This window comes from Haliotis asinina, chromosome 5 (genome assembly GCF_037392515.1).
Source record: "Haliotis asinina isolate JCU_RB_2024 chromosome 5, JCU_Hal_asi_v2, whole genome shotgun sequence".
Lineage (NCBI taxonomy): Eukaryota > Metazoa > Mollusca > Gastropoda > Lepetellida > Haliotidae > Haliotis > Haliotis asinina.
Window position 1 is genome coordinate 29,984,507 of NC_090284.1, and position 27,556 is coordinate 30,012,062.

Consider the following 27,556-nt stretch of genomic DNA (forward strand, 5'->3'; position numbering starts at 1 on the left):
TCTGACTGCATTGGGTTTCATCATATCAACCCTGGTGGTGTCACTGACAGGGGGTACTGTGGGGGGAACTCCCACACCCCCCGGCGGTGGTGTTAAAGACTGGATAAAAAAACTCAGGGAAGGCCTAGCTAAACTGGCTGGTAAAGCCGCCGAAGCCCTTCCCGGCATCCTGGGTAGCATCGTCTCGTGGTTGTTGGGTGCTCTGGCTAAAACTGCCACGTGGCTCAGTCAAAACCTGTGGGCAGCCATCGTCGCCGTGGCGGGTCTGGTGTACGTAGCGGCTAAGAAATTTTTAACCAAATAAGCCCCAAAGCTACCCCACCAACCACCAGGGCCGTTTTACTATCAATATGCTGCTGATTGGAGGCCTGAATATGAGGGGCCACCTCCTGTGGTGTTGGTTGAACTTTAGACTCCGGGGGCGGCGCCACTATACCCGTTTCACGTGGTGGGATGTGTGGGATATAGGGGGTGTTAATATCGGGGTTGATACCCAACTTTTGATCCGCCGTGGCTATGACTATTTTGTTGTTATAACCCACCACTTTTTTTACTCTCAGTTGCATATCACTCGGAGCCATGTACAGCCCCACGGCGAACACGTAGTTGACTTTCGATCTGGCGTATTCTAACACGTTTTGGTAGCGTTCGATGGCCCACGGGAGATCAACTGGAGAATTGATAGCATCCTCAACGTTGACAACGAACTGTTTCTGAGCGTCGTAAGCAGTTCCCTTACCGAGGATGTTGGAACGCGTCATCGACTGCGCACCCAACAGCGCCCACACGTACGTTCGAATCGAGTCGTTCAACCTGACTACCCTGGCATTAGTAAACCCTTTCGACGTGTCCAGCATGAACATTTTCCACCCGTCTGCGGTTGACTGCTCCACTTTCTGGACTGTGAAAGCAACACCACCTTTAAAGTTCATACGATCATCCCTCCATTCATTACTCGACAAAGCAAAGTCCTGGCGTAGTATATCTCGTTTCAGTAAATCATCACTGACTTCTTTCACTGGTCGCCCCCCATCATAAGGAATACCCAACCCGTGGTTCGGGCCCGGCAAACGCCAATCCGTCTTCGGGTTTATTTCGAATTCATTGCAAATACGTTCGTAGGCCCGTCTATCGTACGGGTTGTTTGTTGCGTCCCACGCTTTGTCCTGTGGGAGGGGGGCGCTGATCTCTTTAAGGATACGTCTGACCTGGTAGTACACGTGGAACTTGAACACAGACTGACTCAGCGGTCCACGCCGAGTGTCGGTCAATGTCACACCACACCCCGTTGTAGCGCACCACACGGCAAAGTTGAATTGATTCTGCCAGAACTGCATAGGGTTGTTGAACCAAGCGTGGACTGCCTTGACGTTAGTCACCGAAAGCTTATACTTATCGAACACATCTAAAAGCTGGGCATTGAAATACAACCCAGGAGCAACCACGATCTTCATGGGGGAGAAATCTACGTCCAGTTTAGGGTAAAACATTTGAAACTCTTATATAATGAGTATATATACTCTAACATGTACATAACACTTCCAGGAATAACGAGCGGTGAGGCCGTTCAGCTGACGCACGCGATCGATAACACGTCAGGCCAACTCGAAGTCGCACTCTGCGATATCACCTACCTACTGCAATGGACTAACATCAACGCCAGCAACAATAAGCTGTTCGTCAGTGGAACTCGCAGCCAGATAACTGACGGCTACTACAGCGTGTGCTCTCTAAACGACGAGGTCTTCAAACCCCTGGGAGACGAACTCAAGATGAACGACTCAAACGGTACAGTGGTGTTAATCAACAACGGAAGAAACCCCTTGAGGCTCGGCCGACCATTAGCGAGGATACTCGGTATGTCTCCTGACGAAATAAAACCAACAACAACCGTCACAGGCACGAAGTTACCCGATCTAGTACCGTACCGAGAGCTGTACATTCATCTCGGTCAGGTGAGCACAACGTACAACATTCAAGGAGGTCACCCTTCCACTATACTGAGAGCAGTGCCGTGAAAACTGAGAAATACAACGACGGTAGAACCGAGTCGTTTTCACCACGGCAGTATAAGAGATTAACCCAGGGCAACATACCTGAGCTGATAATATCGGTGTTAGATATAAATCATAATCCTGTAAATATAGGATACCTCAGCTTAACGCTTCATGTAAAATGACCAGCGCACAAGGACCCGGAGTGAAAAAATGCGTCAATATCGGGATCTCCGACCTCGGAGACACGCGCGGTTTCGACGCTCCCGGAGTAGATGGTAAATCGTACGCCTTGCAACTGAAAAACAACATTTACAAACGCGTTGAAGTCACCTCCGGTGGAACCCTAAGTGATATAGTAGATACCACAAGAGCAACAGTCAACACTAAGTACGCCCTTGTCAACACCGGTAATAACTGGATAATATACCCATCGTTCGGGGGTAAACTGTTCGACTTAGACGATGTTGAGAGCACTACCGTCGCCCGAAACAAGCCATATATGCTCGTCTTCACCGAAGATGACAAGTGGGTGTTGCTACCCGATAACGACTGGTTTCTCAATATTAGGCTCGGCTCCCCCTACGTGTTCACGGATAACAAAGACAACCACCTAAACAAAGTCGTGAACAATGGAACCCTGCTCGTGGCTTACGTCCCAACTCAGAGACGTAGCGTAGTCGTCAGCCCACTCGACACTATGGCAGCCCACATGCTATCGAGTAAACCGGCCATACAAAACGTGACATTGCAGTTGGTGTCTGAATTCGAAGGCGTGGTCAGTATACTAGAGAGTCTACCGGCAAACTCAACACTGATCATCAAAGTCTACCTAGGGGAACCATTGGGGAATGATGTCGAGATCGTGAAGGGAATCAAACTCGGGTGGGGGAAACGACACCAGTATCAAGTTTGCAACGTTTACGTGCGGGTGGGTGTCGGCTCCAACACCAGTCTGCAGGGGGTCAACGTGATCGTGGAAAACAAGATATCACTAACCAAGATCTTCCTACCTGACAACATACACTTCATGGGTATGAAGTTCACCCCTGAACTATTATCAGAAAACCAGTTGGAAATTATATCGTAATAGTATAATAATGACCAGTCATCGTCCCAACACTACGCTTAACGACCTAGGAGATACGGAGGGATTCGATCAGCCTGGTGAGGAAGACACCTTATATATCCTGCACTTCAAAGACAACGTGTACAGACTGGTGTCGTTATCAGATTTAAAAGAGCCCAAATGGCTGATCAACTTAACACTCGCCTCACCTTATATCACAATGGACGCAGATACGTGGCAGATCTCTAAGATTAGGAACAACGGTATCTGGTTCGGGGATTTCATTCCGGAGGAATCAGTACTCATGAAAACTACTGATACCGAAAAAAATAGGTTAAAGTCTGGAAAAAAAAAAAAATTAATATTTAGCAATAATCCTTATGGCATAGGTCTTGTTGATAGAATATTATCCCCTTTCACACTCATCATAGAAGTCTTCTTTTATTTAAACAATGAAAACACCTCAAGAGTACACCAATTTTTACCCGGGGTGTCAATACACTGGTATGACGAACACACAAACAAATATTGTCGTATTGTTATACAACAGGATACCCCCACGGGTCCTATAAACCGCTTAATAAGCCTCAGTGGGGTTTTTATTACAACAGGAAAGTCTATTAGCCTCTCACCTATTACCCTGAGTAGTAATCTAGAACTTGTAGACTTCAAATTCATTGATAGACTATTAACTGAAACCCAATTAAAATATCTTTCAAAATATATATTATAGGATGGGTCTGTACCCAGTCGTAGAGGAAGTAGCGAAGACGCTGGAAACCGTAGATGGGTTCCGCTTGAGGCAGTTATGTGATGTGAAACGCCAACTAGAACAAGACCGTGACACGCGGAAAGCACTATGTAAAAAGTACCATAGAGCTTTCAATATCTTGGACGGGGCTGACACTACCCTTATGACAACCAGCATGGGACTAGGGGCGGCAGGTGTTGGATTGTTAGCTACCATCGTGGCTACACCTATAGTGCTAGGAATTGAAATAACAGCTGGGGTGGCAGGGGTGTTAGGGTTGGCACTTAAGTTGATATCACGCAGACTGCATCGTAAGGCATTGAAACACGACGAGATCAGGGTTCTGGCCGAAGCAAAGCTCAACACAGTAAGTGGGCGTATTTCCACGGCACTCTCTGATAGTAAGATCTCAGAAGAGTAGTTTCGTTCAATCCTCTCTGAACTCACAAAATATAACGGAATGAAACAAGATATTCGGTCCAAGTCTCGTAAGTCTGCTATCAGCGAAGACGAGAAAAAAAAGTACATAGAACAAGGGATACAAAAAGCCCAGCAAGCCTTTATTACGAACACCAAAGAGATCATAGGCGGTTCACGTTAAACTGTTTCATCGATATAAACGTGACATAGGCCGGGTAGGGGGTTTGTAAGAGAAGAATTATTGATCGTACCGTACGGCACAGTGTTACCTCCTACCAACACACGTTAAGAGTAGGGGTAATAGTAGCAAGAGCTAAGGACCCAACCAAAGCCTTAGTTAGTAAATAAGGCGTTGTAGAGACTTTTTTTGAAAGTGTTTTAGAACCCCCATTCCCTATACTACTAGGTACCCATCTGCAACTGGGTGGACTGGGACATATAATCACAGTACTTTGTCCAAGTTTACTGCACATTGCTGTACCCGCAACTAGGTGTGTGCACGTATTTAAGTGGCCACCATCTGGTCATCTACCAACGGATTCATGGGTTCTTTCGAGTGCACAGGGTTGTGTGCTGTACACTAGGGGTTGTGACAACACAGAAAGAGTCTGCACATAATGCTGACTCAAAGGATTTTACACCTGATCACAGGTGGTCTCGATCCCGACACCTCAACCTCGCTGGATCACTAGTCTGGCGCCTTAGCCAGCTCGCCCACCGCGCCCCACATAGGACTTTTGCACTAGGATGAACTCATGTCCTATCAAACAAATTAACTTTAATTAAAAGCCTGCCTGTCTGCCCGCCCACCCACCCGATCGCAGGGATCGGGTGGTCAGGCTCGCTGACTTGGTTGGCGCATGTAAATTGCGCAGATCGATGCTCATGTTGCTGATCACTGAATTGTCTGGTCCAGACTCGATTATTTACAGACCGCCGCCATATAACTTTAATATTGCTGAGTGCGGCGTAAAACTAAACTCACTCACTCACTCACTTTACATAAAATCAGGGGCCGGCAAATGGACTGGAAACGCAAGTGGATAGCTAATTCAGTGTCATAACCACTTTTTCCCCCAGCGCTCGGGGAAATTTAGTGAATTATTTGAACTCTGATTTCGCAGGCTTTTTTTTTCATCATGTTTTTTTTCAACTTTACAGGCTGAATTTGCATTTTTGATGATTTGTTTCTGTAAGTGCATACCAAAAGGTATCTGAATCTGCAAAGTTGTGCTTTACGTTGCATGTGACCTTTAAGAGAAATAAATTGCGCTTCAGGAAATATTGAAATAACAAGGGACTTCCAGTCCCATACACTCTTTCAAAACACCATGTAACTAATAATATCTGTAAAGGCTAGCAAACAGTTAACATCAACACATGGCTGTATGGCTTGCACATTCGGTTTGAGTTTAACTCTCATAGCTTATCGCTTTTGTGATGTGTCAATGTGTGTAATACTACTGGCTAGCGACAAGTTATTGCCGCATACCAGTTATCGCCACTTTCTCTATATGGCGCATGCGCTGATCTGACTGTGTCAATTTCATTGTTTTTCCAAGAGGAATTTTCAGATAGATGTTGGATACCCTATAACCTTTCCATGGTTAGTAAACGAATATTCAAACCATCAGATAGAAGTTTGTTTTTCTCTAAAATGGTAATAGCGGGGTCGGGGGGATGTCACGTGATCGATAGGGTGGGACTGTAACTTAAAAAAAAAAGTCTTAAAAAGTTACACCGACGTGTAACTTGTGTTTCTAGTTACAAAGCAACATTTTCCTATATGGTTTTGTATAAAATTTCACATAAAAGATAAATACAACTGCACTTGAACATGTCCATGTTTTTGTCAATCTTTTTCTTCTTCTTACCAGGGATACTCAACAACTCTATATAGGCTCCCTGTTCTTACTGACATCTGACAACGGCTAATCTCAGTGGATTTCAGTCCTTGTCAGTTGAATTTGTGATGTACTTGCGTTGTGTGAATTTTAATTTAAAATACTTACCAGATTTGCATATTGTTTCAAAAGACTCAAACTAAAACAGATTCCATAATAATCATCCGGTTATTTCATTGAAACTTTGTCATAACAACGACCACAACAAAACACAACGAACCACTTAAGAACTTTTATTTGTTTTAGTTTAAAATAACATGAAACAGATACAAATCTTATTTAAAAATTATAATATCAACTGTATTTCTTTTATTTATTTTACAAACGCCTACCAATATACAGTAGAATGCTTTTTTAACGAACACGGATATAATGAACTGACGGCTATAGCAAACTGTTTTAAAAGTCCCGAATAAACCACTATATGTTATCATATAAAAAAGTCGTGAATAACGAATTCTCTATAACGAACTTACTCGCTATAGAGAACTGATTTGCAATCCCCACGTGTCCCGGGTAACACTAATTAACGGTGTGAATAACGAACTGAGTGAACTCAATCAGTGTCATTGCCAGTTAGCGATGCTCACTTGGAAATCCTTGACAGTTCCAGTTAACACTAATTAATGGTATGAATAGTCAATTGAGCAAATTCAATCAGTGTCAATTAGCAGTGCTCACTTTGAAATCTGACCAATAAGTTAGAAGTCAAAGCACACTCCAGTTTTTACACCCATGTGAAATTGTAGTTTGCATTATTAACCAATCAGATTGCCGGAGACCCTAAAGCCCATCGCTGACGACCTAGTTTTGTATACTTCTGGCACAGCAGCTCAGTCTTTGGCAATTTGATAGAAAACGACAAGTGCATCCCCTCAAAAGGCCTGTGTATATGCCTCGCACACACGAAACGTGGACAGAAGCTTTTGATACTCGTGAGACTTTTAAAATACGATACCACGATACATTCAATGACGAATGCATAGTGATGAGTGACCTGTGTAAGATTACTGACTTTGTAGTGAAAAGAACGTAATATGAATGAATGTACGAATACACTGAGTAGGAATGTGTTGTACTGCATTAGTGTGTTTTACTGTTCTACCAATGGATTTTCGCAAATAGCAAACTACGGATATAACGAACTATTTTTAGTGGTCCCTTGTAGTTCGCTATAAAAGTATTTTACTGTATTGCAATACATACGTGTTTTGTCTACAAAATTCACCAACAGTCAATACAAGTTAATATAAAGAGAATATATCTGTTGGTCCAAGATCAGAATATCAGTTAAGCTGCATGCTTAAAACTTAAACAATCTGGCGTGATTTACATTTTGGTTTCCTTTCACTAACACATATCCACAAACAAAATTTCAGTTCGATATGACAGGTAGAAACAATTCAATGAGGTGAATAAAACGTCCACAAAATCAGCTCATATCAGTATTCGTGCACTTTCAAATGAGAGTAGGGTTTGCTCTTTCAAATTTCAGTTTTAAAATAAAATATCATTAATGAAATGGGCTCAGGATGTCAAGGTTAGAAAGACAATTTAGTTTGAATTTTACGTATATTTGGTGAATAACGTGAACTATTCGAAAGTGGCGATAACTGTTTCTGTTAGTTGTTTGGAAAGCACAGTATGTACTACCGCGCTTCCTGTTGGAAGCGTAATAGAAAAACATGATCGGCGACTGTACACAAGCAGGACACATCGGTGAATAGCTAATCTATCACCATGAAAACTTCTATTTCATTTGGTTGAGGAAGTACTGGGGAAAACGTGAAAGACCGCTAAAATATGGCGATAACTGGTCGCTAGCCAATACAGATGTACACATTAGAAATTGCCATAGCCATGACATACATCAGTCAAAGTGTGGTCATTCTTGAAATGCTGAAAGCAAAATATAACAGAAATTTTGTATTTGCAGCTGAGATGATTCATGACACATGCAAAATAAACAAGATCAAATGAAAATTATGTTCAAGACAATTTTTCTAGCAGCACCAAACTGACAGTGTAAGTGTATGGAAACAGTGCACAGTAACGAATGCTTATGTCCACTGACCATACGTTTACATAAACTATTAATACCTGCATTGCTTATGATTATGAAATTTGCTGCTTTAAATGTCGAATTTTGTCAGTTTGTCACTCGCATCAGCAAATAATGAACAGAACTCACACCATAGCCTCTGATATTCGTGATATCTTCACAAAAAAAGCGTTAATGGCTATTACATGGTGAAGGGTGAGTCACAGAAGAGTGTCATTAATAACAATAATAATATTTGAGTTGAGGTATGCAGTTTGCGTGCCGATTATAAACGTTGGTAATGTGATCTATTATAGCAAATCAAAACAAATTCCACGGCACGAATCTCGTCCAATGTTATAATAATCTGTTCAACTTACGAGTCTATTGTCCTTGATATCACCAAGCGGGCCGTGCCGGATTTAGTTCAGACACCATTATCCAACGAATTAACAAACTTTTTCCGTCAGAAAAGCAAGCACAGTAATGAACAGCCGAAATGTTCAATCATAGTTGCCATCAATCAACAAGTTCTTTCCAATTTCTCAGGCAGCGGAAGCGATAGAGTTATCTACCCTTGGTTGTATTTGCTCAAATAATCATGTACTTCATTTCCAGGAACTACATGATGACCTTTTCGGGGTCGCCGTGTTGGGGATGGGGTGTGTCTTTTAAAGACAAAGGTACATTTGGTGTGTATCCTTGGTACGTTTTAAGCAACCCCAAACCAAGTCAGTAGAACTATACTGCTTAAAGAAACAAACATAATTCAATCACAAAATATATCAACATATGTCATATTTGGGATTTCACTTCCTCGGTAAAGTATAAATTCTATTACCTTTTAGGTTGAGTCCCATTCGGGATTCGAACCCGCACCCTCAGAGTCAGGCACCTAATCGCCAGCACACAAAGTCAGCAGCCAAACCCGCTCAGCCACCGCGAGGAAGTGAAATCCCAAATATGACATATGTTGCATTTGACCACTTCCTAAATGGCATCGTGTAATCACAAAATACATCATTCATATTTACATATAACGTACATTTCCGATTATGAAACTACAAATAAACAAAATAATAAGCATGCAATCGCAAATGAAAACTGGAGCATTTTGTAGTTAAGAAATACAGTTCCCTCTACCACCATGTATGGAATAATAAAGCACGCTTTCGCCCAGAACTATAAAGTTAAGGCACGAGAATGCGTGAGACCTGATTTCGGTTAGGGTCGACCAAAATAGGAAAACTTGCAACTATTAATCCGTGAGGCTATATAACATATAGATTGTAGATTATCCCTGCATTAATGAACAATGTGGTGGATATTGTTGCTTTCGCTCTTAGATATTCTTAAATTTGTCACACATTTTAGGATGTTTTCAAGTTTCAAAAGCACTATTTGAAGACCAACAATGCAATACAGTATCTATAAGGGAACAGGTCAAAATGGCTACACTGACTCTAGTCAAACTGACCACACAAAAAAGGTCAAAATGGCCACAACCCCAAGTAAAAATGACCATACCAAAATGTCAAAATGACCATGGAAAAAGGTCAAAATGACCGTACGTTATTTGTTTCATATTAATGAGCATTAAGTTGTTCTTTAAAAGGTTTCTGAATTGATACTTTGGGGTTGTTACTTACATAACATTTTGAGATTTATTTATCCTGTACTTTGAGATTTTCTTATAAATCCTCTCAATGCTACTGTGGAACCCATTCGACAGGAGTGCAGGATAATGACATCTCCAAATAAAACTTGCAACAATTATTCAGTGAGTCGGATTTATGTGTCATATGAATTATTTATGGAATGTACAAATTCTCAGCTTTATAAACATATAATCTTCAACATGCATAAGTACCTTAAAACGAAATGCCTCCGAATTAAAAATGTGATCGCCAAATTTCTCGGCACACGGTCGAAAATAACGGCCATTGTAAAGCAAAAGTCACTGTGTTCTGTAATCTGATTGGTTGAAAAATATGATCAAATGGTATTAAATTCCCGGAAACTGCAAGACTATTCACTGCGTATTGACCTCGCAAACAATAGACCGATCCAGTCTGTCAATCAAAGCTGGCGCATGCGTCGATTTCGGCCAGTCAGCAGGCCGGGCGCACATTGTGGATTTGTCAGACTTATTTCGGGGGTCAAACGAAGGCTCCGAAGCGATGAGCTTCGAATTATGCCGTTCACACTCGCAATATCTGTTATACATTGCTGCGATTTGATGAGTACCTTCAACAAACCTTTTTTTGGTGAAGACAAAAAAAGTGAGATTGATCAAGGAATGCGATAGGCCTCACGATCAGTTAATTGTCGTCAACGTCGTTCTGGAAACCTACGTCTGCTCGAAGTTGAGAATTTGCATGAATTTCCCCACTTTCGCACATGTGCAAAACCATTACCAGTTAGATGACAACAACTAGCAGTTTAAGGATTCGCAAGTGTCATAAACACGGATGTTTTTTGTGGCTACAAAACTGTTTTTGCTTATCGTTTTAGTCAATACTGGGCATTGGTTTGGTTAGACAATAAAGCTGAAACGAGACGGGCGAGAAGGCCGTGACACAATGTAAACAAATCTGATAGCGATGTGATTTCGGTTAGGGACGACCAACATGGTAAAACTTGTTACATTAAAAAACAATATGATAATATGGTTGCCTTCGATCTTAGATATTCTTAAATTTGTCACACATTTTATGATGTTGTCAAGTTTCAAAAGCACAATCTGAAGGGCTACTGTGCAGGACACTATCTGTTATTAGCTCAAAATATTTGAAGAGTAATATTTTTAATTCAAAGGAACAGTGTAAGCAGATGTTTATCACGCAATATCCAAAATATGAAAAGCATTTTAAATGAGTGTCTATAAAACCATGCCTTAAATATTTCGGAATTTCCATAAAGAGATGTGGATCGAGACGAAAAATATGCGAGAAGAATAGTCTAGTGACTTTCTGGAATATTGGAGGGAATTAAACAAAATTGTATTTCTTAACTAAGAGAATATTATTTGTTTCTAATTTTTGTTACAATATATTTTTTTTTCATGTAGGAGTGGTACATTTGTACACTTTAGGAAAAATACAGTCAGTAAAACTGTCATTTTAATTACTTCAATGGAAATGATAGCAAGATATCTTGTAAAAATCTTGCATCCTTTAGTAAACGTAGAAAGGTAATAAAATAAATAGTAATATAGTCAATTATAAGTATACCTAACTGAGTGACATATTCGATTCATGTGGTTCAAAAGCAGAAATAGGGATACTTAGACAAGACTAACAGACATGTCATGGCAGAGCAATAGCTTGGCTCTAGTTTCTTGGCTCCTTAGTAAATTAGTTTCTGCTTTAAGATGTTTAAAATATATATGTGTGTGTGTGTATGTATGTGACATATATAGACAGTGTGTATATATATAGACACACACACACACACACACACACACACACACATACATACATACATTTATATAATAATACACCCTGGTGAGGCATTATTCAGCCTTGTAACAGAAAAACTTACAAAATTACAGTTGACTATTCATGTATATTGGAAACACACATTCAACACAGATTTGATGTGATGCTTCTTAGAAATCACCAGCTTTTGAGGAGGTTACCAATGTTTCATGACAGAGCCAAAATGGTGTTTATTAAGATGGGTTCTGTTCAGGGATTTTATTGTTTCTGAAAGATGGGTCAGTGTACAGGTGCAGAGTGTATCTTGGATCTTCAGTGTTATGGTGGTTTTATGTACCTGAACATAAACGCTAGCAGTTCATGAAGTCCAGTATTGTGAAAGTTTGTAAATTAGGATTCCACAACAAAGTACACACAGAAAAATAAACTGAAGAGGATGATTAAAAAAATATATTTCCATATAATCAATGTCATTTAAGGATGGTGTACAGATTTCAAGACGGAAATTTTATAGAGATTTACTGAAGATTAGCTGCTGAATATTTGCTTCTGACTATGTTTCTACTAGTATGGAAATATTTTTCTGGTTTGTTACTCAAAGGTATAAACCCATGATTTCACATAGGTGATTGAACTAATTTGAACATCGGATAAGAGATCGAACTGAAGGCTCCTCGCGCAGTGTTGACAATCTATTTATAGATACCGAAACGATCTGCAACTTGAACATGTGGTTGTGATCCCGGTTTATTATAGAATTACGATGGGAGTCTAGAGGTAAAAAAACAAATAACACACTTCAGTTTCACTTCCCTGCTAGTATCTTAGACGGACGTGAAATGCCGGATAGATTAATTATTTCGAAAGAAAATACGCTTCCAACACGCAGCCGCTGGCCGAGACGATTTTTCATCGGTCATATAACTCATTTTCACTCGCTAATTACTGTCTGTCAAATAAGATATATTAAATATAAAATACGCAAAACTTTCCCCTTTAGATATCATTCATAAACTACGGATACTAAAGTACCACAAGCAGAATTCATCAACACCGTTCTCAATGTACATACGTTTCACCTGCGGTGACGCCATTGTCAGAGGTTGTACCCCTAAACGTCCAAAAACGGAGTGGGCGGGGCTTATCGGCCCGGACTGGATCGGTCTATTGTTTTGTCGAGTTATCAACAGTGGTGACGTCATTCAAATCCTATTGTGACGTAAAGTCAGAATGACGTCACAAATGAGCAACTCCAGACGCTACCATGGGAACCAGCTGAAACGGCCTGCTGATGACACTTCACTGCTGTACCGTAGTCGGTGGAAACGAATGCAGACAGTAAAACCCTTTGGTTTACTTTTGTGTTTACAATGTTCATAAACATCATGGCCTACCTTTAGAATACAGCACCACAAACGTTAAAGACACGCCATAATACTATTTTACGTAATTGCAGGTGATTTTGTTCAAAAGCACGTTCTTGAAACAATTAAGGATTGACTTTGTATTTCTTTCGTTGCATTGAAGTATGAAACTAAAAACCAATGTACAAACTGTAAACCAAGGTGCAAACTGTATGAATCCGCGTAGCGGTTTCTTACAAAAGTTTGCACATTGGTTTTTAGTTTCATACTTCAATGCAACGAAAGAAATAGAAAGTCAATCCTTATAATTAAATTCAGCAACAAATACTATACCCTGTCAACAATATTTTCTTTAAACATAATCAAATTCATCGAAAGAGATATCTTTGTTACCACCGATTAACATTTTCGGTGTAAGAATTCGGTAATGGCGTGACATGACTCAGGTGATCATTTACATAAAATGACACGCCTGCCAAACCCTTAGCCAATCAGCATAGAGCACCCCCAAACAACTGTCAATCAACCAAGCTAACATCGGTCGGCGAATCAGAGTGGAACAACTCAACGTGACGCGTCCCAGTATCGGCAAAGTTTCAAGTTCAAACGTTTGAATTACTACCTGCAAACTGAAAGAGACAGTTTGAAAAGTGAGAAATGGAAATGAAGCCCGATGATATGAAGTTAGTGGAACTGAGATTGTAGTATTTGCGCAAGTAGAAAGAGGCTGTGATGTGACTGGGATTGCGATGCCATGAACTGATGTTCCAACGTGCGCATGCTCTTGTCGAGGCGTTGCAACGTTATTAACGTTCACGGATAATTTTGAGTTGTTTGTTTTAGTTAACCACAATGTGTCACTTCCATGTTTACCCAAAGTTCATTAAGGTACCCGAGTGCAAGGGAATATGGCAAGCCGTTTTCACTTTTATTAAGGTATTATAGATATCTTGAATTGTTTTAAAGATATCTTAAACTGAATTGAAGATATCTTGAATTGAATTGAAGATATCTTGAATTGAATTGAAGATATCTCGAATTGAGATAATTATTGATAATTGATCACGAATTGAATTAAGGATATGTTGAATCATATTAATGATATCTTAAAAAGAATTAATGATATCTTGTTTTGAATTAGAGATATCCTGAAATTAATTGAAGATATCTCAAACAGAGAAAATATATTAAGGGATTACAGATATCTGAAATTGTTTTAAAGATATCTCGAATCGAATTGAAGATATCTTAAATTGCATTAGAGATATTTTGAAATAATTTAAAGATATCTTGAATAGATTCAATTTCAAGATATCTTCAAATACTTCCGGCTACATATCCTTAAATACTTCCGGTTCGGAAAATGGCTGGTGACCATGCATGTACACCTCGCACATGCCGAGAGCCGAGAAGCCGTCTTGTACTGTCAAGGCATGATCCTGCATCGCGGCCGAGAACACCGCTTTTGTACATCCAACCCAGATTCGTCGCTACATGGCCGAAATAATGCCAATGCGACGTAAAAAGTCACCACAACCCTCTTAAGATTCTCGTGGCCGACTACCCCTCGTATTTTCTCGTGACTTTCTAGAAATATTTCACGTAGGGTTTTGACTAAAACGTTGATATCGATGTACTCCCAGATATCATATTTTATGACCATGAATTTAGATAATAAGAGGCCGGTAAACCGTTCAATTCTTGTATCAACGGTAGCGAGGTGGCTTGCTGACATGTTGTGCGCATGCGCCAAGTTTCTATAGTCCGTTTCTGTATGTGTTCAGCATTGGCGGCACGCAATGCTAGCAAATATTCCCCAAAGTTAGATTTCAAAATCCAAGCAAACTTAAATTCACGATAAGCAATTCAATAGTAACTGTTATTACAGTCATGAAGTGCATTTCTCTGGACAGACTCACCGGGTGTTTACATTACAGTTTCACTGACCCGTGTGCCAAATCACAGAGCAATGTTCTAAAGAGCTGTGGTTGTGAGACAATATTTGTATATTAAAATTTGTACATTTAAATCAAAGCTGTTTAGACAATAAGAACCTGGGAATCCATTAGCTTTATCTCTAATATCAATATGTTTATACCTTTAACGGGAATCAGGTTAGATGTATACTAATCAACATACATATACAACGATCTGATTAAAATGTGCGTCAGAAAAAGACAAATATATTAACTTAAACATATACTCTATAGTGTGTGTGTGTGTGTGTGTGTGTGTGTGTGTGTGTGTGTGTGTGTGTGTGTGTGTGTGTGTGTGTGTGTGTGTGTGTGTGTGTTGTGTGGGTGGGTGTTGTGTGTGAGGGGAGTGTTACAATTGTATAAATCATTTATTGGCATCGTTACAAATGAAAACTGTCGTTAAAACTACTCATTTCGACATTTAAATGCCTTAAATCGACCTTTTTGACAAATTTTAGCTCGCGATTCAACCAATCGGAGGGGTGGCCTCCGTGAATTAATGTGATTTATACCTATGTGGGGCACTGTAGAATTCATGTACATTTCCGAGGATAAATTGTCTTGTTTACTGGTTTGTCTAAACACAATTTCTCAAACTGAATTTAACCCGTGACGACACGATTTTTGAAAAAAAAATGTAGCAGCGCCCAGTGGCTAACATCCGCCAGTCTGAGAATGAATGCCATTAAGGTGTATTTCCACCGAGTAACAAAATCTAAAGTACTTTCTGCTGGTAGTAAAATACGCATTTAATTGGTGTCCTATAGGATTTTGCAGGACAATGATTAAAATATAACAATTTCACTCTTGAAAGCGAGGTGAGTGTCAAACTCCCTTTGGTCATTAAGCATTTACTACAACTAGTTGGTACTTTTGTGTTTTTGTTGGTTTTTTTGTCGTGATCAAAAGAAATCTTAAACAGCATTTTCTATCTTTAAGCAAGGGAGGGTCCAGCCATCGGATTTAAAATATACCACGGGCTTCTTCAACGCTCGCTTCACAAACAACCAATTAAGCAGGAACTGCGGGTCCGACGGATGTTTGTGCATGTTGACACCGTCACCCGACCCCTGGTTTGAGGGCATAGGAATGATTGCATGTTTTTGTTGACGTCGAGAAATCAGCAAAATTACGGACTTGTTACACATTTTATATACATGTGTAAAGGTAACCGAAAACCCTTCCTTACATGACGTCACTATGGCAAGCCGTTTTCACTTTTATTAAGGTATTAAAGATATCTTGAATTGAATTAAAGATATCTTAAACTGAATTGAAGATATCTTGAATTGAATTGAAGATATCTTGAATTGAATTAAAGATATCTCGAATTGAGATAATTATTGATATCTCCAATGAAATTAAAGATATCTTGAATTGAATTAAGGACATGTTGAATCACATTAATGATATCTTAAAAAGAATTAATGATATCATGCATTGAAATAGAGATATCTTGAAATTAATTAAAGATATCTCAAATAGAGAAAATATGTTAAGGGATTACTGATATCTGAAATTGTTTTATAGATATCTCGAATCGAATTGAAGATATCTTAAACTGCATTAGAGATATCTTTAAATAGATTAAAGATATCTTGAACAGATTCAATTTCAAGATATCTTCAAATACTTCCGGCTACATATCCTCAAATACTTCCGGTTCGGAAAATGGCGGGTGACCATGCATGCACATCTCGCACATGCCGAGAGCCGAGAAGCAGTCTTGTACTGTCAAGACATGATCCTGCATCGCGGCCGAGAACACCACTTTTGTTCATCCTACCCAGATCCGTCGCTATATGGCCGAAATAATGCCAGTGCGACGTAAAAAGTCACCACAACCCTCTTCAGATTCTCGTGGCCGACTACCCCTCGTATTTTCTCGAGACGTTCTAGAAATATTTCCCGAGGGGTTTTGACTAAAACATTGATATCGATGTACTCCTAGATAATTTCCCTGTACATACATTTAACTGTCATATTTTATTACCATGAATTTAGATAATAATAGCCCGGTAAACCGTTCAGTTCTTGTATCAATGGTAGCGAGCTGGCTTGTTGACATGTTGTGCGCATGCCCCATGTTTCTATAGTCCATTTCTGTATGTGTTCAGCATTGGCGGCACGCAATGCTAGCAAATATTCCCCAGAGTTAGATTTCAAAATCCAGGCAAACTTAAATTCACGATAAGCAATTCAATAGTAACTGTTATTACAGTCATAAAGTACGTTTCTCTGGACAGACTCACCGGGTGTTTACATTACAGTATCACAGACCCGTGTTTCAAATGACAGGGCAATGTTCTAAAGAGCTGTGGTTGTGAGACAATATTTGTACTTCATTTAAATCAAAGCTGTTTCGACAATTAGAACTGGGGAATCCATTAGCTTTATCTCTAATATCAATATGTTTATACCTTGAATGGGAGTGTTACAATTGTATAAATCATTTACTGGCATCGTCACAAATGAAACCCGTCATTACAACTACTCATTTCGACATTTAAATGCCTTAAATCGACCTTTTTGACAAATTTGAACTCGCGATTCAACCAGTCGGAGGGGCGGCCTGATTTATTCCTATGTGGGTCACTGTAGAATTCATGTACATTTCCGAGGATAATTTGTCTGGTTTACTGGTTTGTCTAAACCCAATTGCTCAAATTGATTTTAACCCGTGACTCCACGATTTTTGAAAACAATGTAGCAGCGCCCAGTGACTAACATCCCCCAGTCTGAGAATAAATGCCATTAAGGTGTATTTCCACCCAGTAACAAAATCTAAATTACTTTCTACTGGAAGTAAAATACGTATTTAATCGGTGTCCTATAGGATTTTGCAGGACATTGATTAAAATATAACAATTTCACTCTTGAAAGCAAGGTGAGTGCCAAACTCCTTTTGGTCATTAAGCATTTACTACTACTAGTAAGTACTTTTTCTGGGTTTTTTTTTGTCGTGATCAAAACAAATCTTAAACAGCATTTTCTATCTTTAAGCAAGAGGGGGGTCTAGTCATCGGATTTAAAATATACCACGGGCTTCTTCAACGCTCGCTTCGCAAACAACCCACTAAGCAGGAACTGCGGGTCCTATGGATATTTGTGCATGGTGGCACCATCACCTGACCCCTGGTTTGAGGGCAAAGCAATGATTGCATGTTTTTGTTGACGTCGAGAAATCAGCAAAATTACGGACTTGTTACACATTTTATATACATGTGCAAAGCTAACCGAAAACCCTTCCTTACATGACGTCACAGCGGTTCGCTGCAGTGCTGTGGCGACAGATGTACGTAACCTGTTTGTGGTTTCGTTATAGCGGACAAGAATCAGACGACCTTTTGGCTACTTTTAATCACTCGGTATTAACTAACCACAAGTTTTTCAAAGAATGAATTTGGTGTTCCGCACAAAACTAACCAGAAGTCTTTTATATGTTAATGGTTAAAAGTGTATGTGAAAAAACGGCGAAAATGAATGCTCGAATGAACACTGCGCACCGCCACTGTAGAACACTATCAGAAACAGACTGTAAGAATGTGGCGCATTGCCACACGTGTTAGCTCGGTAGCGTTGATACAGGAACTGACTCAAAATACTAGGTAGAATCTGGGTAGAATTCATATAGGCGGTGTTTTCGGCCGCGATACAGGATCATATGTCTTGACTGCATCTCGGCTCTTGGCATGTAAGAGCTGTACATGCATGGTCACCAACCATTTCCAACCGGAAGTATTTACGGATATGTAGCCGGAAGTATTTGAAGATATCTTGACACCGTTACAATTAAAGATATCTATAATACATTTCAAGATATCTCTAATTCAATTCAAGATATCTTCAAATCAATTCAAGATATCTGTAAAACAATTTTAGATATCAGTAATAGCAAGAATTGAAGATATCAATAATTGAATTAGAGATATCTCTAATTGAATTGAAGATAACCGTAATACAATTGTGGATATGTACCGATCATTTCAAGATATCTAGAATTGAATTCCAGATATGTTGAATTGAATTCAAGATATCTTGAATTAATTTCTAATACAATTATGTACACTATGATCGTAATTGTTTTGCAGATATCTTTAAAACATATAGAGATATCACGAAATATTATCTTGATATCTCTATAACATTTTGAGATATCAATAATTCTATTTGGGATATGTAAAATTAATTAGAGATATCTTCAATAATTTACAGATATCTTTAAATCATTATTGATATCTTTAAATATAATGCTGATATCTTTAAAACAATTGAAGATATCTATAATTCCTGAATATATGTGAAAACGGCTTGCCATACGTCACAGCGGTTCGCTGCAGTGTTCTGGCGACAGATGTACGTAACCTGTTTGTGGTTTCGTTAGCGGGGAAGAGGGAAGCAGACGACTTTTTGGCTACTTTTAATCACTCGGTATTAACTAACCACAAGCTTTTCAAAGAATGAATTTGGTGTTCCGCACAAAACTAACCAGAAGTCTTTTATATGTTAATGGTTAAAAGCGTATAAAAACCACAGAAGTTTACTCGTTCTTTGAAAGTGAAAAACGGCGAAAATGAAAGCTCGAATGAACATTGCGCACCGCCACTGTAGAACACTATCAGAAACAGACTATAAAAATGTGGCGCATTGCCACATGTGTTAGGTCGCTAGCGATGATACAGGAACTGACTCAAAAAATTACGAGGGGTAATAGACCTCGAGAATGTGGGTAGAATTCATACAGGCGGTGTTTTCGGCCGCGATACAGGATCATGTCTTGACCGCATCTCGGCTCTCGGCATATAAGAGCTGTACATGCATGGTCACCAACCATTTCCAACCGGAAGTATTTACGGATATGTAGCCGGAAGTATTTGAAGATATCTTGAAACCGTTACAATTCAAGATATCTTTAATACATTTCAAGATATCTCTAATTCAAATCAAGATATCTTCAAATCAATTCAAGATATCTGTAAAACAATTTTAATATCAGTAATAGCAAGAATTGAAGATATCAATAATTGAATTAGAGATATCTCTAATTGAATTGAAGATATCTGTAATACATTTGTGGATATGTACCGATCATTTCAAGATATCTAGAATTGAATTCCAGATATGTTGAATTGAATTCAAGATTTCCTGAATTAATTTCTAATACAATCATGTACACCATGATCGTAATTGTTTTGCAGATATCTTGAAAGCATTTAGAGATATCACGAAATATCATCTTGATATCTCTATAACATTTTGAGATATCAGTAATTCTATTTTGGATATGTGAAATTAATCAGAGATATCTTCAATTATTTACAGATACCTTTAAATCATTAATGATATCTTTAAATATAATACAGATATCTTTAAAACAGTTGAAGATATCTGTAATTCCTGAATAAATGTGAAAACGGCTTGCCATAATGGAATTCCGCTCACTGATGTTTCATCTCTACCAGCCATGTCATTACAGAAACCCAACGATGTTGCGAGTTTCCAGTTCCCGGCGGATGGGCAATTTTTCGCAAGCACCAGTTTTAAATATTTTTATTTTTTTTACTAATATTCTCATATTTCTTTGTATTAGGAGGTGCTGAGGTGTTATATTTTGTGTATTTATATGTTTTGAATTTTTAAATATAGTAAGAATGTCTTACATTGGTCACATTGCGCAATGTTTTATTATTCGCAGTTTTGGTCAATTAAAATAATCTAAATATATTATATATTTCGGTTTCAAACTTAACTATTTGGATCAAAGGAATTATAACTGTAAACTAATATACATACATATCTTTGTCATTCAGTAATTTGCACCATTACAAGGAAATATTTATTTTTCGAAGCGGTAAGAATTCATTACACTGAATACGTCACCCACTTTCGTGCCGGTTCGGTGAGCGTATTCTATTTATTAGAATTATTCCAAGGGTTAGGGTTAGGGTTAAGTTTAGGGTTTAGGGTTTAGGGTTTAGGGTTTAGGGTTAGGGTAAGGGACCTAATCCAATATAGTAGGTAAATGTATGAGTACCAATTGTTTTCCTTTTCCATTTTTGATACTGTTCACAAAGAAAAACGGGAGACCAAAAACGTTAAAAGTTAAATAAACGATGAAATGGTTTAATGTCGTTTAATGAAATTTAGGGCTGATGGAAATCGGCCTCCAGCAACTTTCACCTCTAGATCTACGTATTTTCAGTAATGATTCGATGTCTAACTCACCCTCGTGCCGTCACCAAACATGCCCATGTCTCAAACTACTGGGTTCCCTACAACTTATTTCTGTCACGAAAGCACACAAGCACGCCATTCATGCATGCACCGTGAAATCAACATCTGACGCCTGACGTCAACAACCGTTTTCAGTTCGAACCATATCGGCTCATTCAACACACCATGGTATCTTGTGGATTACGGAATAGGACGATCGTGCCAAATGATATCGGGACCATTCGGCAACCATCAGTAGATTGAAAGCACGAGGCACCAAGTCTACCCGTAACCTTCGTAATTGTCCGCAACCTATTCGACTCTTTCCGTTCATTTCCGTGACGTCACAGGAATGACTAGCTAAATCTGCACATTGTGCAACAATGTGGACGTAGCTCAGTCGGTTAGCTGTCGGGCTAACAATCTGAAGGTCGCGGGTTCGCGTCCGACGGGTTCTCTCAATCTGGTTGCCTGTCTCACTGACATGTGACCTACGGCTGGGAACGTCCTCACGAGAAATTGTGGTGCTGAATTCTAAAGGTGCTCCGACTTGGTGCCTCGTGCAGCAGGCCGGGTGTGCATTGTGGATTTGTCAGACTTATTTCTGGGGTCAAACGAAGCCTCCGAAGCGATGAGCTTTGAATTATGCCGTTCACACTCGCAATATCTGTTATACATTGCTGCGATTTAATGAGTACCTTCAACAAAACCATTTTGGTGAAGACAACAAAGACACACTTCGCAAGTGTTATAAACACGGATAAATTTTGTAACTACAAAATTGTTTTTGCATAACGTTGTAGTCAATACTGGGCATTGATTTGGTAGACCATAAAGCTGAAACGATGCCGTGACACAATGTAAACAAATCTGACAGCGATCTGATTTTGGTTAAAGAAGACCAAAATGGCACCATTTGTTACATCAAAGAACAATGGCATGTATATGGTTGCCTTCGATCTTACATATCCTTAAATTTGTCACACATTTTATGATGTTGTTTTGTAGAGCGGTGTCGGGTATTACCGAACAAGCGGCCGTCACTGAACAAAATTCTGTGACAGTGCACAATTTATCTTTGTATTCTTCATATTTGTATATTTATTTGTATGTATGTATTTTGTATATGTTTGCCACATATATCTTTCTGTGAGTTCACATTCATTTTGAAGAGTTGCAATTTTGAAATGTCACATTAATTAGCCTTCATGTCATGGTTCAAACTGATGTAACGCACCTGGCAAGAATAATTAACACAGGCCATATACCATTGAACATGTCACTCTTAAAACTCAAGCTATTGTTTATTGCACTAGTAAATGTCTTAAAGACACGTGGTATAGACATCCAGATCACAACTGCAATAAATCCAGTCTAAATAACCCCAAGCTAATTAGCCCCAACTACTGTTGTCACGGCCAGGTGACATCAGCTGTAGGAAGTTGTAAAACAAACAGTAATTAAGTCGGTGTAATAATCCTGTCACGGTCACGTGACTACCCTTCCAAAATTCATTTCGGCTTGTTCAATCAGTAACCAATAGTAAAAATATCCGATCTTGGTCAACCAATCAAAAGGGTAATTAAAACACCGATTGTACCTTTTTGGCCAATCACAAAAGAATTCCAACATTGATCAGTGGTGTTTCGGCTATAAAAAGAGGTCAGTGATTTCTTGTCTACACACTTGACCTCACAATAAATGTTGAACATCTCCCTGACTGATCATTGACTTACGGAATTCTACATTCTATTTAAAGGTCACATGCAACGTAAAACACAACTTTGCAGATTCTGGTACGTTTCGGTATGCACTTACCGAAACAAATCATATAAAATGCCAATTCAACCTATAAAGTTGAAAAAATCGCGATGAAAAAAAAGCCCGCGAAATCGGAGTTCAAACGTTTCACTAAATTCCCCCCAGCGCTGGGTGGAAAACTGTTTTCAACTGCTGTGCTGCGCTGCGTCCATAACGCATGCGCAGTGAATAGGTTCGCGGAGCTTGGAAACAGTATGCATGCCCAGCGTTGTGAGCAGTACTCTAATGTTGGTTGTGTACACAAACAAGTAAATAATCTACTCGTTACGTAAAAAAGCTTGTTGATTGTGGTAAGCAGTCTCTGTCACAGAGAAAGCTCAGTGTCTGGTTTATTCACACCTGTATGTCTGCCTGCCCGTCTGCTAAAGACAACATGCAATACACACCTTCAATCATTGACCACGTGCAATTTGAACTTAACACCTATCAGACTATACGACATAAAGAAAGTAAGTTGATTTATGACTCGTGCACCCGAGTCCCGTCTCTGCCACGTTATGTAATTAGGCACGTGTGATACACATGACATGTTTTTATGTCTGTGGGTTGCAAACAAACTACATTCATTTTTTTCGGATGACTGGATCTGACGGAAACTGGTTCAAACTCTTGTCAGTTTAAAGTCCTGCTTTGGTCTTGGACGAATGACAGAATCCAGCCACGCAGTAGTTTACCATCTCTACTGACATGATTTTTGATTGGATCGAGCGCAAATTCAGAGAACATGTATTTTCAAAACCCAACATCTCTATATACACTTTTCATGGATAACGACTTCTTTTAGTGTATATGATTTTGTTTGCCAACAATATGTGAATCCATACTGAAACGACGCATTAAGTACACAAACAGAAGTTATTATCCATAAAGAATCTTACTTTCTTGTGACTGGCTATACTTCTAAAATGCCCATCAAACAGATCATCTTTCTGTGCACACAATGAACCCTCAGCATATCAGTAAATGAAACAGCCAATCGGAAGCCGTCGTTGCACTTGAGTGCATATCCACCCGCGATGACTGGGTTCGGTCTCCCGAGGGCTTCGTTTCGGGGGAAGTAAGCCCAAGTACAAAATATTGCACTTTTGATTCGCGATTGTACGCTCATAATTGTGTTTATTTGTTTTTTTTAAAAGCAGCAATGTATATTATATGTCATGAATAAGTGATAAATGTGTTTTAATTATGTTTGATTTTTTGGTTGCATGTGACCTTTAAGGTAAGCTTTCTTGTACAACTCTGATATTATATTATTTACTGCCATGACTAAAATGTCTTATTTATGAATAGAAAGTGGCAATATCATGTATATAGTGTCTTTGCATGAACATCGTCATGCATAATGTCAAAGTCGTTACTGACTGTGTAATACTGTCTTTGCATGAACATCGTCATGCATAATGTCAAAGTCGTTACTGACTATGTAATATTGTCTTTGAATGAATATCATCATGCATAATGTCAAAGTCGTTACTGACTATGTAATATTGTATTTGCTTGAACATCGCCATGCATAATATCTCAGTCGTTATTTGAACATGTAAGTGAAGTAGATGTACTGTCATGGATTAGTTGTGCCTGTGTTGCACTCATGTATGGACACATTAGATGTACTTTGCATCATCATTATGCTAATAGTGAACTAAAGTGAATATTTGATTCAATAGCAAATATCATTTATATATGTTTTACATAACGACATCTGAGGCACAATTGAGATATGTGTTAAAAGGATTTGTATGAATGTGCTTTCCCATTCTGATTAGTATTTGATGTTATGTTGAAAAAGGAAATGTTATAACTGTTACAGATTTAAGCTCGACCATTTGAGACGCTAATTCCCCATCAAAATGTGTATATTCGATTATTGTTTAAATATCTTTTATGTATATGTATTTATGTATTACACACTTGACCTCACAATAAATGTTGAAACATCTCCCTGACTAATCATTGACTTACGGAATTCTACATTCTATTTAAGGATCTAAGCTGGTTACCCCACACGAACCAGCTGACAATTCCATCCCCGCATATAAAGATATTGTGAGGTTCGTTTTGTGTATTTATTTGTGTTACGAGTGATGAAACATCGGGGGAATTACTAACTTTGGCGTGATGTGATGTTATCAGTTCTGTAATACCCGGCACCGCTCTGTGTGGAATCTAGCGTTAATTCAGTGACATTCAATGTGTGCCGAAAGATGTACCTGTATTTTATTTGTACCACTTCATTCCAGTAGGTCGTCATCGAACCATTCCGGTTTTAGATCAAATTCCTCCTCTCCGAATATTTCGTAGAAGGTACCAAGGTGAACATCGCCTATGTCTAATTCAAACGATATGTTTGTTTACAAACAAAAAGGTCAGCGAGTGCTATGTATTCATACGCAGGTGAAGCGATCGACGTGTAATTAGCGGTCCTTTGATTTAGGTTTAAGGACGGTCACGTGCAGCAGTCAACCAATCAGAATCGAGTATCTCACAATGTCGTGCTAGAATGTGGACTTCGCTCAGTCGGCTAGCTGTCGGGCTAACAATCCGAAGGTCGCGGGTTCACGTCTCACTGACATGTGACCTACGACTGGGAACGTCCTCACGAGAACTTGTGGTGCTGAATTCTAAAAGTGCTCCAACATCATGTGTTGGCCAATTTCCGGGTGTTATTGAGTATTTGAGGAACGGGAATGCATTTGGAACCGACGGTGTCAGCCGGAGGTTTCATATGAAACACTCCCGTGCTTTAAATACTCAATAACACCCGGAAATTGGCCAGCACATGATGTTTATCTCCTAATTGTTGACTTTCATGCACACCACGTCGAGTGGTACCCAGTCTAATATTTTTTTGATAGTTTTTGTTCTTTGACGAAGAGAAAGCTCACAAGTTTCCCATTTTCTAAAAATTGGTAACTTTCTGCTTAAATAATTATAAACAAAACCAATCTCAATGTTACATCATCGATCGGACGAACAGGAACGATCATGGCAACGGCGGTAAACAAACAAGTCCACATGCATCGTGATGCCGATGAAAATGTGCCATCCTTTTGATATATCCAACTATTTTATCTGGAATCAATTACATGGTGTGAATAGGTAAATGTTATTGTCTCTGCACAGAAATTACACTATCTAGCGAGTTTATTTTGAATTTGTTTGATAAAACTTCCAACACTTACAATGTTGACAGCCGTAGGTGACCCGAAAGGGCGTGGCCAACCTTGCGGTTTTTCTAAGTGACATGACACGAAGGATGTTTGAAAATACGCGGTCATAAGCAGAATATGAACTCATATACATTGAAAGAAAACGACTCGGTACCTATATAATGCAGATCATGAAACAATATCACAACATTTGTAATTGAACCCACCCTTTATGAAACCGGAAGCGCGTACACGGCATGGAACTCTTGGAGGTAAAATATAAACGAGTTGTTGCTTGTGGTGTAGTATTTTTCCTCAAGTTAGCCGTCGATGTATTGATCTTTAGTTTAGCAAATCCGAAGTCGATGATTTTCGCGGTCTATTTTTTTCAAAGAATGTTCTGGCATGGGGAGGCTTATAAATTGTCAGTGTGTCGTAACAATAACATTATATTGTTCTGTGAATATCGTCACAAGAAGTACAATTTTGATGATTGAAGATGTCATGAATGAAATCATTTTTCTTTTCGCGGAAACGAAAGAAAACAGAGCTAGTGTGAGAATGTAACGTAAATGGATTTCATAAAAAATGACTGCTTAGAAAATAATTGTTATCGTCTTTGTGAATCAGTATTTATTTTGCGTGTTTTTGCAAAATTTAATGAACACTTGAAATTAGTACTCATGAATGTTTAAAAAGTCATGTAGTGTTATTCTGCTATTTTCATGACATGACACGTTTAAATACACGCAATAGTGCCATTTCAGTAAGACCTGTGATGACATCGAAAATATGATTTGTTTACCTACTTTAAACCTACTTTAAAACATTTTTGTTTACATTAATAATAAATTCAGATGTCTTATTGCATGTGGGGAATGGAATGGACATTAACAAAATGTTAACTGACACTGTCAAACTCTCCTAAAACTATAGTGTAAAACTGTCACAAAGTGTTCTAAAACACCTTTCCAGTTTTGTCAAATAGTAAGATCCACAAGAAAGAAAGAAGTTATGGAACTATAACCCTCAAGCATCAATGGCGTATCAGATCAGATCGGTAATATGTCATATGTTTCACACACCTCAAATACATCCTAACATTTTGTTTTAGATTATGGAATTATCACTGTTACTTGCAAACACATTTCACCTGATAGTATATTCCCCTCATATGAATTACAGGTGTATGTGAAAGATGTTTTTGAGGAAGTAACTAGGAATACTCAAACAACGGCGTATAGCATTTCAGTGGCGAAATGTCATATTTTTTACACATCTCAATTACACCCTAACAATCATAAAACTGTTACTATTTCTTGCAAATAGCTTTCAACTAAAGGTGTGGACTATGAGGACGCCGCACGAGCTGCTGCCAGGACAGTCTTCAACTGCGAGTGGAAGGGTTGCTTCT

At 38.9% G+C, this 27,556-nt stretch overlaps 1 protein-coding gene across 1 annotated transcript in view; it reads right to left on the bottom strand.

The window, feature by feature from the left end:
• LOC137283499 (kelch-like protein 3) overlaps positions 1–8,742 on the bottom strand; it is a 200,517-nt gene extending 191,775 nt beyond the window's left edge. The window contains exon 1 of the mRNA XM_067815032.1: positions 8,560–8,742. The gene's annotated coding sequence lies outside the window, so the exon portion shown is untranslated. The remainder of the gene's footprint in view (positions 1–8,559) is intronic.
• Between the last annotated feature and the right edge of the window lie 18,814 nt (positions 8,743–27,556).